This window comes from Alligator sinensis, unplaced genomic scaffold (assembly GCF_000455745.1).
Source record: "Alligator sinensis unplaced genomic scaffold, ASM45574v1 scaffold1277_1, whole genome shotgun sequence".
Lineage (NCBI taxonomy): Eukaryota > Metazoa > Chordata > Crocodylia > Alligatoridae > Alligator > Alligator sinensis.
In genome coordinates this window covers 942494-952997 of record NW_005842341.1, presented here as the reverse complement: position 1 = coordinate 952997, position 10504 = coordinate 942494, and the positions used below count along the sequence as shown (strand labels likewise).

The following is a 10504-nucleotide window of genomic DNA, read 5'->3' as shown; positions in this document are numbered from 1 at the left end:
CATATCCAACCTCCTCTTGAAGACCCCCAGGGTAGGGGAGAGCACCACCTCCCTTGGGAGCCCGCTCCAGACCTTGGCCACTCTAACTGTGAAGTTCTTCCTAATGTCCAATCTAAATCTGCTCTCTGCTAGCTTGTGGCCATTATTTCTTGTAACCCATGGGGGTGCCTTGCTGAATAAATCCTCACCAATTCCCTTCTGTGCCCCCGTGATGAACTTATAGGCAGCCACAAGGTCTTGGCCCGTGCGCCACAAGCTTTCAAATATTCCCGCCAGTGGCTCTGCAATGATGTCGGCCAGTGCCTTCAGCACCCTCGGATGGAGCTCATCCGGGCCTGCCGACTTAAAGGCATCCAGTTCTTCCAAGTGACTCTGCACCATCTCAGGGTCTACGCATGGTAGTCTGGCGCCTTGCTGCTGCCTCTCTACAACCCCAGTGAGAGACTTGTCGTGCCCCTCGCTTAGGAACACTGATGCAAAGAACTCGTTGAGGAGTTCAGCCTTGTCCCCCCTGTCCGTCACCAATTGCTTCTGCCCATTTAGCAGGGGTCCTATTCCTCCCTGGGCCTTCCTTTTACTCCCTGCATATCTAAAAAACAATTTCTTGTTGTCCCTTACTTGGGATGCCATCCTCAGCTCCATGGTAGCTTTGGCCCGTCTAACTGCCTTCCTACAAGCGCGAGCGGAGGAGGTATATTTGTCTTTGGTGATCTCTCCCTGTTTCCACTTTTTATGTGCTCCCCTTTTGGCCTTTAGGCTGCCCTGGATTTCTCTGGTCAGCCAAGGAAGCCTCCTGGCTCCTTTCCCTCCTTTTCCTCGCATTGGGATCATCTCCTTTTGTGCCTGAAGGATCATTTCCTTAAGGCACAGCCACCCTTCTTAGGCTCCCATGACTTCAAAACTCCTACTCTGCAGTGCGTCCTTGACTAATCACCTGAGTTCATTGAAATCAGCTTTCCTAAAGTCTAGCAAGTTCATTAAAACCAGCTTTCCTAAAGTCTAGCAGTTCATTGAAATCAGCTTTCCTAAAGTCTAGCAAGTTCATTAAAACCAGCTTTCCTAAAGTCTAGCAGTTCATTGAAATCAGCTTTCCTAAAGTCTAGCAAGTTCATTAAAACCAGCTTTCCTAAAGTCTAGCAGTTCATTGAAATCAGCTTTCCTAAAGTCTAGCAAGTGGAGGTGTGGCTGGACCCACTGTATTATATAACTGTCCAGTGCTATTAGCGTCATGAGGTCTATGCCAATGGGGAGACAAAAATCATGGCAGCCATTAGGGCTACTCTACCTTGTATTTAGAGATTCCCACCAGCCCCTAATTAGGGGAAGTATAAGCCACCTCTCCTCTGTCCCAACACCAATCATAGCACAGGGTACTGATGCATGAATAGATTATCCACTAAGGTTGATCACATAGATTGGCGGAAGTTCATGGAGATTTTTAAAAACCTAGGAAGGCAATCTTCAACTACCCCAGTGTCATGAACTGCCCTCTACTGGGATGTTGTTTTGATCACTATGCAGTTGATCCATGTCTTGCTGTAAAAACAAAGGAAAAGAAAAGAAAACAAACCAGAAAACACGTTAGCATGTCCTAGTTGGATGAATAGGATCTTTATGTGTAAACTTTGTTTTCAAAAACTGACTAACCACATAGCTAACAATCAAGTTATTGAGGAAAAACACTTGAAACATCTGCAGCTCATAATCATCCAGATACCTGGATTGAAGGCCCATTGTGTCAAAGAGTATGTACAGGCACGTCTCACCAGCTCTGAGTGGGGGGAACGGACAGCAGTAACGTCATCACGTGCCAGATTATACCAGAGCACTAAATAGAGCCTTACAATGTTTGAAAAATACTTATCTCACTGTGCTTTCAACTAGATCTTACTGAGATATGTTTTGGCCAGTTTATGTCAATGTGTTTGTTTTGTTTGTTAAACAGCTTCCTACCTTTGTTTGTTAAACAGCCGCACCACCTTGGTTGTAATTTTTAATTTTTTTTTGTCAATTTCTCTAAGCTTAACAAGATCAGCAGGATCAGGTCAGGTTAGTGCTTGGAAGAGAGATATCCAAGGAACACCAAAGGCCTTTCTGGAAACAGCTCTGGTGATTCAATTAGATGGCATTCTTCCATGTGAGTCAGGACTGGACTGAATCTTCCAATAATGCTGTTAGAGAAACACTGTATTATTGAAGGTCATAAATCCAGTAGTATTTTCAACAGGAATAAAGTGGTAGTGAGCCAGTTAGAGTGTACATTGGACATTTACATCCTGATAATTTAAAATTCTCTTTGAAGGTTCAGTTAAGTATGCTATTTTTGGTTGCTAAGTTGCAGTGTGTTTAAGTGCTGTTTAAAGGGCTGGTTTAGAAGTGGACATGTATTAGTGGATGAATCCAACCTTCTTTACACACATGCTCAGGAAAGATTATTGAACACGCTGGTATTCTGGATATAAAAATATGATAGGTACATTGGTGCAATGCAGAATGGTATTTGTTGGCAGCCAGACACTACAAAAGAATTAACTACTGTATGTTGTAGTCCCTCATTTGCTGGCAGGACTGGAGGCATATGGAGTCTGCACTCAAACAGAAACACTGATGACCAATAGGTTTCAGCTTTTCCCTATAAGCCTATTATTCAAATAAACCTAGCTGTGCATTTTGATTAACCTAAGGGGGAGAGAAAGATCCTCACTCCCAAAGTGCATGTCAGCCTTCTGAGCCATTAACACAGAAAAGGAAGGTGAATTAAGAGTGCATGTGGGTGTGGGTTAAAGGCAAGAGGTACAAAAGGAAGGGACAGATCTGTTTTTTCTATGCACACATCTCTTTAGTTCCTTTTTTGGTAATTGACTAACAGCATAATACAAAAGAACAAAGAGGGTAGAGCTGGAACTCTAACTGAAAGTGGTGGATTTCAAGTGGGGATCTGTACTGATGAAGTGCATTTACCTGATAGCCAGAATCAGGGATGTCTCTTAACCATATGGAGCAGCATGAGAAAAGACTATAAGGGAAGTGAGAAAGCACCTCAACAGTTTTATCCTTCATCATTGAAGTTGAATGGAATTTTGCCCCTGGCTTCAACTACAGCAGGACCCTGCCTTGAGCCAGCTGGGAGGGAACTACACATGATGTGAGCCGACAAGAGGCTGAGAAGCGATAAGCAGTGCAAGAAGCCTTGCTTGGACCAAGCCAGTGCTATCTTAATCTTGTGTGAATTGAAAGTTACTCTGCAGGCTTTAGAAATACCCTCATTGTCATGTTTTCTACAATCCATACCTTGTAACTCTATCATGAATTTTGTCTTGGTAACACATGTCCCTAAAGTACATATGTTATTTGGCTCTCAGAAAAAACTTTTAGGTGTGACAGGGTGCTTAGCACACCTGTCACTTTAAGAGGGGAAGAGGTTGCATGAGAAATGGCTTGCAGGTGTGGCAGGGGCCAATTAGAGAGTTGGCTGACTAGAAGGGGTCTGGGCTTGAAGCATATAAGCCTAGGACCTGAGCTGGTCAGGTGGTCTAGCCCTGGGTACTACAGGGAGAGGAGCTCCTAGGCAACATCTGAGCTAGGGGTAAGCAACTCTGGTGGTTTGTGGAAGGGACTAAGGGGAGGTAAGGAGGTCCCAGCTGGTCCAGAAGGTAGAGAGGGGCCAATGGGCCAGAGAACCTGAAGGTTTGTTACCCAGGAAGGGGTGAGTGTCAGCAGGTCCAGGGAGTCCAGAGGTCTGTAGGTCAGGAGGAACAAGTGTAAATAGGGCCAGGGACCCCAAAGGTCTCACTAGCCCAGGAGCACTAGTCCAGGAGCTCAGAGATGGACCAAAGGATGAGGAAGGCTACAGCTGGAGACTGGTGGGGCCAAGGGAGCTCAAGAGTCTCAGCTGACCTAGGAGCAGAGCCAGGGGCAAGAGAGAGAGGCCAAAGACCAGTGGTCACAGCTGGAGACCAAGAGAGCCAAAGGGGGTGGGGGGGATTCTATAGCTAAAGAGGGGTGAGGACTGGGGCTGGGAGCCCGTAGCCTAGCGGGGCGTGTGTCCACAGGAATGAGTATCATCTGCAAGACATGGGTGTGGTTGTTACTGGCATTTGGAGACACATAATGAGCCCTTAAGGCAATGAGCAATGACATCGGTGCTCATGAGATGTGACTTAGGAAGCCCTAGGGCAGCTTCTCTCTTCTCCATTAAGGCATGGCAGGAGGAGAGTACCCGAAGACAGCCAAACTAGACAAGGGCTGAGGGGGTTTCAGGGGCATCACTGCCACCCCTGAGAATGGCTCAGAGAATGGCTCTCTAGCACATAGCCAGCATGCACTGTGTTCACTTCCTCTTCCTGTTGCCTCTGAAGTCTCTGGGATTTGCAGTCCCAGCAGCAGGATTCTGCAGGGTTGCTCATCACTTCCTCTTTTTGCTTCCAAGTCCCTCTGGGATTGTAGTCCAGTTGCAACCAGCAGTAAGTTTTTGGCAGGGCAGAGCAGCTCTACTCAGGGCAGAGGGGGCGGGGGAGAGTTGCAGCCAGCAGTAAGTTTTTGGCAGGGCAGGGTAGGGCAGCTCTGTACTCAGGGGAAGATCCCAAAGAATCTACTGTATGGTGCAGATCATGAAAATATATATGTTTCTAATGCTAGAGTGCCATACCCTATGAAAAATGAACAAGGCAGCCATTATGACAGCTAGTGAGTGAAAACCACTTCCTAGGAGGCTGTCTCAAATTTCATTACAAAGACAAAGCTATCTGGGAACTGAGATACATGGGTTTAAAAACATAAAACCACTTTGAAACCAATTTACTAAGAAAAACAAAAAGAAAAACAAGTTTGCTGCCAACTAACATTGTAACTGTTGTCATTTATTATCGCATGAATACAGCTCTCCATGACTGACTTCGATACCATTGCCAATTATTATGACAACATACAGGATAATCATATTATGTTTACAATATAATACATGCGAGTATCCTATGGAGTTTGGCAGGACTTCAGTCATTGCCTCTTTTATGCTTTAAAAAGCCATTTATCAAACTCAGTTTGGTATATAATATGCTTCCCTAATTATATACTTTACTGTATACACTATTACTGAAATAATACTGGGAGCGATTTCAGGCAAGCCTCTTAACATTTAGAGACTCCAATGAAAATAAGGCAGTGGTGCTCATGTACACTCCCACATTACCAGTTTGTGGTGTATGCCATCATGAAAAAATGGGTCTCATCTTGCTTCCTGTTAAGTTAATGAAAATATTGCCATATATTTCAGAGTGAAGATGAGGCCTAACACAAGCAGAATAACAATGAGGGCCTGATTTTTGTAGAGGGATAGTTGTCCACATTACCCTTGTAAATACTAATTGATGTAAATTAAGTCATTTAAACATCTGCATTAACTAAATGACAAACCAGCAAGATCAGATGTGTAAAAAAAGAAAAAAAAAGAGTAGGGCTTGGAAAATATAACCCTAAAAAGGCATTTACTCAGACTTGCAACACATTTACTCAAACTTTCAACAAGCTAATTACTTAGAGATTCCATTGTCAATAGCCACGAGCATATGCCTTCCCTCCTGACTGATCTCTGTTGACCAGATATGCCCAATCCACTCATTCCTACGCAGATGCACTAGAGACCAGCAATTAGGCAGAGCAGATAGTTCAAGAACAGCCCCAAGTGACTCTGCTTAATTACTGGTCTCTGATGGAAGTGAGCAGGCTGCCCTGATTTTGTCAGCAGTAGACTAGGGTCAGGATAGAGGCTGTGTAGACATCCCCAGTGTATTCATAAAAACAATTATGTTTGAAAATAAATATACAGGAGTGTAGATAATGTGCAGTTTGAAACATTCATTTTGGCCTTATCTAATTTTTATACTTGTGCTTTACCTTGGATACAAAAATTTCTCTCAAGTTGTACTGAGCAGTTGCACAGATTTCTTAATTACATGTACCTAAGAGAGACAAGAAGAGCTGTGACCTAATATCACCAAGATTTACTCCTTCCTCCCAGAACTATTTGCTGCGTCTGTAGTCAAACAGGCAGATCTCGGATTGTCCTCCTCAGTCATCTACTGACTCGTTGATGACTTCACTATTTCCTGGAAGACTGTCGTTCTCATGTCAAGGGACTGCCGATGCCAATAGCCAATCAATATTAAAAAACTGTCTCATATGGTACATAGTGTCTTGGAGATAATGTTAGAAGTGAACATAGAAATAAGCCTTCCTTTTTAGCTACGTTACCAGGATTTCCCCCAGATAATCAATTACCATTGGCAATGTGTAGGGGTGCACACAGGTTCACATGCACCCCCTGAGCGTGGCAGTGCACCCCTGTGAAAAGGTGCCACCGACACTGTCGGCAGCACCTGAGGGCGGTCACCATTCGCCCCCACCTCGTTCGCCGTCTGCGGGCAGTACATGATCACCGCAGACCACCGCTGACACTGCCAGCAGTCTCTGTGGGTGGTCACTGACCACTGGTCAGCGCTCACCACCCCCCCCCCGCCGATAGTGCTGTGACTGCCTGCGGCAGCTCCCCACTTGCCTCTGCCATGCTCCCACTGCCATCAGTGCCGCCGCCACCTGCAGGAGCTCGCCATGCTTCCCTAGCTGCTGCGTTCATGTCAATTACTGTACTGATTTACATAGAGGACTGGATGGATGGGGAAGGAAGATAATCTCAAGAAGTTAGCTCAATTCTAAAGGTAAAAATAAAAGTTTCAAAATTGAAATACAGGAGCTGAAATGTTGATTTCAGTGGAATCAATGTAAACATATTCGCTAACTTCAGTGAAAACACAATTTTCACATCTGGATTGCTAGGAAAGGAAGAATAGATATGGGATTACCACATTCAGGGTTTAACACGAACATCAGAATTGATGGTGTTAGGTTCTGTCCTGTCGTGAAGGCTGCTTTTTTTTTACAGTAATTAATCTTATTTCCTGGTATACACAGCTCATGGCAGATGCACATATTTGTTTTCTCCACACTAAACATTTGTCTTTAGAATTGTCCACTATTGCTCCTGTGTTGCTCAGTAATCACTTAGTCAGAGAATTTGAAAGATCTATTTTATTTAACAACTGAGTTCTAGCTCAGCTTTATATACCATGAGCCTCTGCATAATACAACCGGTTCCCCCTCAGGGTTCTTACAAGAATCTCTTAAAGATGAGTAAAGGAATTGAATAATGAGGAGGTGACAGCATATTGTGTTGTAAATAGAAAAAATGACACTGGAGGGAAGTTGCTTGCAGTTTTTAAGGAACAGTCTTAGGACTAATCTTATTTAGTATAGAAATGAATGACCCTGTCATAAAAGTAGAAGTACGCTAAGGAATGATGATACAAAGTTGGAAGGCATCATCCACAGAGAGGAGGATCAGGATATCATAAAGGAACAAATGGATTACCTTGAGGACTGATGTGACAGAAATAAGTTGAAATTTAGTAATATGAAATGTGACATTATGTACTTAGGGATAACAACAAATATTTCTGTTTCAAACTAGCAGTGCATAAGTTGGAAATTACAGAGAAGAAGAAAATCAAGTTGCATTAGTCAATCAGAGAATGATTATGAGACACTGGCATGATGCATCTGGGGAAAAAGGCAAACATGCTGCTAGAAAAAGGTTGACAACCTATGGCTCACAGGCTGGATCCAGCCCATGAAGAGCTTAGATCCAGCCCCCAAAGATCTGATTCAGTGTGTATGTGTTTGGGGGGAAGGAGAGGAAGGGCTTGGGGGGGGGGGCTAATTTAAAGGTCCCATGTTAAAGCTCCTTTAACATGGCTCCTTTAAAAGGCAATTTAAAGGGCCCAATTAAAGTTGCTATTTAAAACCTCCTACTCTGTGTCTTTGCCGCTGAATTTGCCATTCCCTATTGGCATTCACCTGGAATTTTGGCAGCACCTGATAAGCAGGGGGGACACAGAGCTGGGAGAGGATGAGCAACAGATTGACAGTTGGGTCACAAGTGCCCAACCCACCATTTGAAAAGGCTAACTCCTGTCCTAGGATGTTATTAGATGAGGAGTTTCTAATAGATATAGGGAAACATTAATACCATTATACATGACACTGGTGAGACCTCATTTGGAATACTGTATATATTTCACTCCTATTCAAGAAAAATGAATTAGCACTGGAAAGAAGAAAGGTTTCTAGGATTATCATGGGAATGGAAAGGTAATTAGAAGAGCTACGCTTGTGTAGCCTACTAAAATGAAGGATAAGAGAAGATATGATTGTTCTCTCTACATATTAGAGGGTAAACCCTAAAGAGAGGGAAGAATTATATGAGATAAGGACAATATTGGCACATGGGCATAAATTGGCCATCAATAAATTTAAACTGGAAATTAGTAGGACATCGCCAGACATCATAGCAGCAAGTGGAGTGGCCTCCCAATAGGAGAGGCTAAAACCTACAGCAGCATTTTCCAACGGTGGGGCTGGAATGCCCAGCTCAAGAATGAGATAGCTGGACACTAGGATCCAGACACCTCTGTTGCTTCTCCCTGCTGCCCAACTGTGGTGCAGCACGGGGAAGGCCCCCTTCCCAAAAGCCCATGCCACCCAACTGTGGCAAAGCACGAAGAGAGCTCCTCTTCCACCAGAGCTCCAGGTGCCTGAAGAGAGGCAAGGGCTGCAGCACAGTACAAGGAGAGTGCCCCCCTCCCCACCTCCACAAGTGTATGTGGCCAAAGCCATGGCTCTGTGGGCTGAATCCAAAGGTTCTGTAGGCCATATCTGGCCTGTGGGTCATAGGTTGCCAACCCCTGACCTATGGGATTATATAACAGTTTTCTGTGTTAGCCGGGGACTAGACCCAATAACCCAGTGTTGTGTTCCTAAGATACAATTCCCCACCATTACCGCTGGTAGGAGTTCCTATGGCACAGGCTCTCAACCTTTTTAGGCTCAAGGTAGCCCTTGGAAAATGCCAGCTGTTAGCTTTCATTCTTTTTTTCAATATGGAAAAGAACTGAGCAATTCTTCTGTTGTAGAATGTTTTTGACACTATGGATTCCCATTTGAAATCTCTGGGCTTATCTTGGTGAATCGTGTCTAGGTATCTGTGCACCTAACAGCGCCAATATTGTGAAGCATCCCCTGGCACTCTTAAAAGGATCTCACAGCACTGGTTTACAGCCATGTAAATACCCATGCCCAGCAGCAATGTCCTCAAACATGCTGGGCTGCTCTGAATCAGCTACATCGTACAACAGAAGCTGTGTCTGCATGGCACAACAGGTAGAATCAATTAGTCAATCTCCAAGATAATTAGCACAGAAGCAGCTCCACTGCTTCTGGTGTAGGAGATGGTCTGAATGGAGTAGTGAAGTGTGTTTTGAGCACATCAGTGCCAAGTGTACACTGTACACTTATGCTTACATCATAGGCAAAAGACTATGCCAGATGCAGTAAGCTTACCATACAGACATAGCTTAAGTAGGCAATCTGCACGTGTCAGTCATTGTCTTGTGTAGATTGGTTATGTCAGATTTGGCTGACACACAGATGGAGGGAATTTCTGATATCCTAAACATGTATGCATCAGCTAATAAGAAAGTAAGGTGCACCTTCCTAGAAATCATGACTGTGGCAGAGCCCAGCACCTGGCTGGTGGTGATCGCAAAAGATTTCAACTGCATCACTGACAAAGAAGACAGAATAAGCGGAGGCCAAAAGAAAGGATCGGACAGATCCTTCAGACTGTTGAGGCAACTTGTCTGTGACCACAGTCAGGTGGATGCAGGCAAGGAAGCACAAGGGACAAACTTCACCCAGGTAGACCTGTTGGGTCAGGCAAAATCGTGCGTAGACTTTGTCTTCCTCCCCAAAGGATGGACAGTAGCTAAAGCTGAATCCGTGCTGGTCTGCTTCTCAGACACCTGCCTCCTGTAGTAAAAACAAAAATGGGGGTGCAGACCAAGAGGGGCAGAGGCATGTGGAAACTGAACTTGAGCCTTTGGGATGACAATGAGCCTTCTGGACAATGAAAAGATGCAGCAGGAATTCAGGCAGCACTATGCAGGGTGGAAAACCCTGACCTGGGTACAAGAACCACATGGAGTGGTGGGCCAGTATGAAAGAGAGAACAAGGAACTTATTCCAGCAGGCCAGCAGGAGGTGAGTCTGGGTCCAGAGAAAGCACTATGAATGCCTAAACTGCAAGTTGTGGAGCCTGCACAAGCAGGCAGCCTGGGGTTAGGATGTGAGGGAGGCCATGCGGGAGGTGAAGATCCAGATGAGGGCCTGGTACAGGGAATAGGCCAGGAAGATCTTCTTGGCTCAGGTTCCCTGGGTGGAGGAAGGAGAGAAACAGTCTGCTTATTTTGGCAGGTTAAAGGTGGCCAAAAAGGAACATATGACTAGCCTGGTAGATGGGGCAGGTGTGGAGCACCAGTTGAATGAGGGAATGCTGGAGACAGTGGTGGTCTTCTGCTGTGAGATCTACACTGTGCACCTGGAGAACCCAGGGGCC

The 10504-nt window shown here is 44.9% G+C and overlaps 1 long non-coding RNA gene across 1 annotated transcript in view; it reads left to right on the top strand.

The window, feature by feature from the left end:
• The window catches only part of LOC102383877, a 22798-nt gene that overhangs the window by 7273 nt on the left and 5021 nt on the right, over positions 1–10504 (top strand). The window lies entirely within an intron of this gene.